The sequence below is a fragment of the Mus musculus genome, chromosome 4 (assembly GCF_000001635.26).
Source record: "Mus musculus strain C57BL/6J chromosome 4, GRCm38.p6 C57BL/6J".
NCBI lineage: Eukaryota > Metazoa > Chordata > Mammalia > Rodentia > Muridae > Mus > Mus musculus.
Genome location: NC_000070.6, coordinates 143,668,666 through 143,675,398, shown reverse-complemented (window position 1 = coordinate 143,675,398; position 6,733 = coordinate 143,668,666). Strand labels below are relative to the sequence as shown.

The 6,733-nt window shown below is 39.4% G+C and overlaps 1 pseudogene; it reads right to left on the bottom strand.

Annotated features, from left to right (window-relative positions):
* On the bottom strand, positions 1,801 to 4,275 carry Gm13082 (predicted gene 13082; annotated as a pseudogene).

Below are 6,733 nucleotides of genomic sequence, written 5' to 3'. Positions count from 1 at the left end.
TTGGTCTTCTCATTGTGTCCTGGGTTTCCTTGATGTTTTGACTTAGGTTCTTTTTTGCATTTTGCGTTTTCTTTGATTGTTGTGTCCATGTTCTCTATGGAATCTTCTGCACCTGAGATTCTCTCTTCCATCTCTTGTATTCTTTTGCTGATGCTAGCATCTATGTTTCCTGATTTTTTTTCCTAGGGTTTCTATCTCCAGCATTGCCTCACTTTTGTTTTTCTTTATTGTGTCTACTTCCCTTTTTAGGTCTTGTATGGTTTTGTTCAATTCCATCACCTGTTTGGATGGGTTTTCCTGTTTTCCTTAAGGACTTCTATCTGTTTGGTTGTGTTTTCCTGTTTTTCTTTAAAGACTTGTACCTCTTTAGCAGTGTTCTCCTGTATTTCTTTAAGTGAGTTATTAAAGTCCTTCTTGATGTCCTCTACCATCATCATGAGATATGCTTTTAAATCTGGGTCTAGCTTTTTGGGTGTTTTAGTGTGCCCAGGACTGGGCGTGGCGGGAGTGCTGGCTTCTGATGATGGGGAGTGGTCCTGGTTCCTGGTAGTAAGTTTCTTACATTTGCCTTTCGCCATCTGGTAATCTCCGGAGTTAGTTGTTATAGTTGTCTCTGGTTAGAGCTTGTTCCTCTCGTGATTCTGTTGGCCTCTATCAGCAAACCTTTGAGACTAGCTCTCTCCTCTTAGTTTCAGTGGTCAGAGCACGCTCTGCAGGCAAGCTCTCCTCTTACAGGGAAGGTGCACAGATATCTGGAGTTCAGACCTGCCTCCTTGCAGAAGATGAAGGCACAAATCAAGGCCTGTCCCAGAAGCTGTGTTGCTTAGGCTGTCCCAGAAACTGTTAGCTTCTGTAGTCCACACTCACCCCTTTGTAGACTAGTGTCAGAGGGATCACAAACCAACATGTCGCCCCCAGGTGCTCAAGCAAATCCCTCCTGGGCGGGGCGGACACCTCTCCTCTGGCAGGGAAGGTACCTGGATGTCTGGAGCCTGAAAAAGGGTCTGCCTCAGAAGGTGTCCTCTAGGGACCTTAGGGTTGTCTGCTGACTCTGTGCCCAAAGTGACCTAGTGCTGGCATGGACTGGAAGGGATTTGTGACCCTGGTCAGGCCGGCTTTTCTGCTTCCCTAATGCTGTCTCAGGTCCAACATTATTATATTGGAACAGAAGTTGTGTTCCACTCACCAGTGGTCCAAAGATCATGTGGAGAGTCCTCTAGGGGACCTTTGAGGTATCCGCTGACTCCGCGCCCAAGGTGACCCTGTGCTGGCACCAAACAGAAGGGATCAGAATGAATATTTGTTAACAGAATCCATCATTATGCTTTCTACAAGAAATACATCTAAGTAACAAAGATAGTCATTATCTCAGTATACATGTCTGGAAAATAATTTTTCAAGCAATTAGATCCAAGAAATAAACTGGAATAGCCATGTTATTAACTAATATAATAGGCATCCAACCATAAGTAAACCAAAGAGACAGGGAAGGACGCCTCACAAGAATCAAATGAAAATTCAACAAACAGGATATCTTAACTTTAAGCGTCTATGTCCTAAATAGAACAGCACCCCATCTATAAAAGAAATATTACTAAACCTTGAATCATACCTCTAATCCCACATATTAATAGAAGGAAAACTAAATACCCTACTCTCTCTGATGGACAAATTATCAGAACCAAACAGATAAATAACCCAATGGAACCTTCTTCAAAATTGACAATATAATCTCTCACAAAGTAAACCTCAACAGACATAAGAAGCTTGAAATAACTTGATTTACCTTACTATTTTTTTCCATATTGAATTGATATTTATTTCAGGACATGCCATGTCAAAATAAAACAAAAAAGTCAATCTTTGCTTTTAACAATAATGTGTAATATAAAGGCACTTTACAACTCCATCCCATGTTTGAGTATAAGTTACAGGATATATGGGCTAATGATTATCTGAAAGTATTTCTCTATTCAGATCCATAATCCAAGTGCTCTCCAAGTGTTACAAGGTGACAGTACGTGAAAGTGGAGGAGGACAAGGAGAGGGGAGTGGGTTTTCCAGTTAGGGATTTTGTTGCAATGAGGAGGTGAGGAAGTTATTTTTGTGACCTTTTCATCTTTATACTGTGTTAAGTAATGCTTACAACATAAACTTCGCAGGCTGCTTCTGAGCTAGAACTCAGAATTATTTCCCTGCAAATAGTGTATTTACAAATGTGTTTATTAACTTACACAACAATCTCACAATAACTAGTAAAGATTAAAAGGGTGCACACCTAGTATATTTGTTTGCAATGTTTCAAGGGAAATACATATTGCCATGGTGATGATGTTCTAAATATTCAAAAAAACACCTAAAATTTCTAAGTTTTTCTTTAAAGGCAAAGAAATAAATATCACCAAAAAAAAAAAAAGATTAAGTGTAGCTTAAATACAAAACTAAATTGCTAGTTAACTTATTTATATAGCTCCAATAAAAAACAAAAAACACCTTGAAAGACCCAACATTTTAAAAATGCTAAAAAATAAGGCATAAATCTGCATTATAGTGACTTTTATTTCCATTCTCTCCTTTCCCTCTTAATGGATGCTTTCTCTGACCTGCCTCTAGGGACTTCCAAGGAAATTATTTCTGTATTCAAATTTGAACCCATGTCCAGAGCAGAAGGGTATTTGCTATCCTGTGAGGGTATTTTAGTTGGTAAACTTTAGATATTAATTCTACTAAATATAGCAGGTTTCTTCATGTTAAATTTTTATTCTGATCGTTCTGAAAGGAAACTCATTTTTACAATGCCTTGTCTACCTAGCATTATTTTGGAAAAGAAACCAAAGTGAAATCTAGTGCTTTAAAAGGTGTTGCCTTTTTTAAGACAGTATTTTCATAATTAAAACATTTTGGGATAACTGCTATAACTTTTATAATTTCAACTTGACGAAACAAATATTACAAAATGGTTCAGAAGTACTTGGCTACTTTTCCCTCCCAGAGTCTAGTAAAGCTCATGTTCTGATCAGAAATACATCTTATATTCCTTTACCTGTAAGCACTCAGTAAATTTGTGGACGCATTTTGAAGACATACCAGAACCCTTTCCAGCACTGCCCATCATGATAGCAACAGCTGAGTTCTGACCTCAAAGAAGGTCTAAGTAATTTATATCAGTGCTCAAGAAAAATTTTGGACATTGTGGCTCATGGCCTGGAGCTGTCTGTAAAACTATGGATAATTTCAATGGGCTTGGTTAGACTGCGTTTTTCCATGTCTTGTTTGTTTGATAAAGGGAAGAACAGAGAAGGGGAGAAGGAAGAGGCAAGAAAGGCTGGTAGACAGCAAGAAGGCAGGCAAAGCTGCTGTGAACACGCTGCTCGTTAACAAGCCACACACATACTGCTCACATTTTCATCATCTTAAGTACATTATCATAACATTAAAAAGAGAAAAAATGTTAGGAAAATGTATCTAATCCTCAAAGTTATCACAAGTATGCTGGAATTGTTTGGCTCTTTAAAATTATAAATAATAAAGACACTAACTTTTTTGTGCTTGTGAAGCTAATAGATCATCTTCAAGAAACAGGCAGCAATGATGAATTGCAATATGTTATTACTGAAGGGAAAAGGTTCAAGCCATATTCACACTGCTGTCAATGAAAGAGTATGGGGCCAAAGCAGTGAGCTTCTGCAGAAGGGTTGAAAGATGCCAGGGGGATTAGGAGTAACAGCCGCCTTCATTGACTGGTTGCTCCTGAGGATTTTCCAGTTTTATGTCAATCATGTCTTCTCTGATTCTGTCCTGTGTGCTTTCCATTCCAGGTAAAGCTGCAGCAACACACTGGAAAAGCTGCTTTACATGGTATCCTGCTTTTGCATTGGTTTCAATAAACATAACATTCATCTCTTTGGCTTTCCTCTCTCCCTCCTCAATTGACACTTGCCTCTTATCAGCAAGAACTGTTTTATTTCCTACTAGCATGATAATGACATCACTTCCTCTCTCTGTTCTGACATCATCAATCCATTTTGTAGTTTGCTGGAATGAGTTAACATTTGTGATATCATAAACAACTGCCGCAGTGGAGTCATGAGTGTAGCTAGGAATCAAGCTCCTGAACCTCTCTTGACCTGCTGTGTCCCATAATTGCAATCGCACAGTTCGATCCTCCCAGTACATTGTTTTTTATAAGAAGTCAATGCCAATTGTTGCCTGATAAGTGTTGTCAAAACTGTCATACACGAATCTGGTGATCAAGGACGTCTTTCCAAGTCACTGACAAGTGGAGCCCATCAGAAAAAGTGAAGGGCAGGCAGATAATAATAATAATAATAAGTGAGGTGTCAGCTTGAGAGCCCTCATGACTCTCATGTGGAGGGAGGCGTGGGGTCCTGGTGGCCATAGGAAGTCAGATTACTATTTTTTAAAGCTTGACCTCAACAACAACAACAGAAACAATAGAAAGCCTACATATTTGTCAAAACTGAACAACTATCTACTCAAGGATAAATGAATATGTCAAGAAAGAAATAAAATATAAATTAAAGACTTCCTAGAATTCAATGGAAATGAGGACACTACATACCTAAACTCATGGCACATTAGGAAAACAGTGCTAAGAGGAAAGGCACTAAATGCCCCCATAAAGAAATTACAGAGACAAAGTTTGGAGCTGAGATAAAAGGATGGACCATATAGAGACTGCCATATCCAGGGATCCACCCCATAATCAGCATCCAAACGCTGACACCATTGCATACACTAGCAAGATTTTATCGAAAGGACCCAGATGTAGCTGTCTCTTGTGAGACTATGCCGGGGCCTAGCAAACACAGAAGTGGATGCTTACAGTCAGCTAATGGATGGATCACAGGGCTCCCAATGGAGGAGCTAGAGAAAGAACCCAAGGAGCTAAAGGGATCTGCAACCCTATAGGTGGAACAACATTATGAACTAACCAGTACCCCGGAGCTCTTGACTCTAGCTGCATATGTATCAAAAGATGGCCTAGTCGGCCATCACTGGAAAGAGAGGCCCATTGGACACGCAAATTTTATATGCCCCAGTACAGGGGAACGCCAGGGCCAAAAGGGGGGAGTGGGTGGGTAGGGGAGTCGGGGTGGGTGGGTATGGGGGACTTTTGGTATAGCATTGGAAATGTAAATGAGCTAAATACCTAATAAAAAATGGAAAAAAAAAACAAAAAAAAAACAAAAAAAAAAAGAAATTGGAGAGTTTTCACACTCTAGGCTCTAGGAAAAAAGAGTGGGGAAAAAGAACAGACCAAAAAAGAGTAGACAGCAGGAAATAATCAAATTCGGGGCTGAAATCAATCAAGTAGAAACAAAGAGGACAAAGAATCAAACAAACCAAGAGCTGGTTCTTTGAGGAATTAGAAAAGCCTTTAGCCAAAGTAACTAAGAGAAAGAGAAACAGTACCCAAGTTAACAAAATCAGAATGAAAAGGAAGACATAACAATGGACACTAAGAAAATTTAAAGAACCATTAGGTCATAATCCAAAAGTCTGTACTCAACAAAATTGGAAAATCTAAATGAAATGGATGATTTCCTTGACAGATAATTAACAAAGTTAAATCAACATCAGATAAACCATCTGAATAGTCTTATAACCCCTGAGGAAATAGAAGCACTCCTGCAAAATCTCCCAAAATTAAGAGCCCTGGGCCAGATGGTTTTATTGCGGAATTCTACTAAACATTCTAACAAGAGCTAAAGTCAATACTCTTCAAACTTATCTACTAAATTGAAATAAAAGGAACACTGCCAAAATCATTCCATGAGGCCACATTCACGCTGACACTTAAACCACACAAAACCTCAAAAGAAGAAAGAGAATTTCAGATTATCCTTATGATCATTGGAGCATATATACTCAATAAAATATTGACAAACTGAATCCAAGAACACATCAAAGACTTCATTCACCCTGATCAAGTAGGCTTCTTCCCAGGGATTTGGGGGTGGATCAATATGGGAGAAGCCATCAATACAATTCTCCATATAAACAAACTGAAAGAACGAACACATGATCTTGTTACTAGGTGCACCAAAAGAGTCTTTGACAAAACCATACACCCTTTCATGATGAAAGTGGTACAGAGAACAAGGTTATGCAATCCCCCATCAAAATTCCAAATTAATTCTTCACAGACCTACAGAGAACAATTAATAACTTCACATGAAAGAAAAAAGAAAAAGAACCACAGGATAGCCAAAGCAATCCTGAACACTACAAGAACATCAGGTTGTATCACAATCTTTAACCTTGAGTTGCACTAACAAGTAATAGTAATAAAATCTGCATGGTAGTGGTATAGAAACATGAAGGTGTATCAATAGAATTAAACTGAAGTGTGAGGAGCCACCCTTGCAATCGCCATTACAAGATGGTGCTGATATCTGGTGTTCTAACTGGTAAACATGCAGTCTGCACATGTACTGGGGTATTTTCCCATTCCTTGTGCCCTGCCTATCCCGTGGCGTCATCTGGGCTGATAGTGAGCAGCCAGTCAGGGTGAAATATGTCTGCAACCGCTCTTTCGGTCTATTTAAGGACCGAGTTTCCTGTGTTCTGGGCCTCCTCCCCCAGAAGCTGATCATCTTTCTCTCGAGATGCATTAAAGCTATGCTGCAGAAGAACCCATGTGTGTCCTGTGTGTGTGTCCTCGCCGGCGAGACTCCTTATCATCACAGACACACTGAAGGCCAAGAAA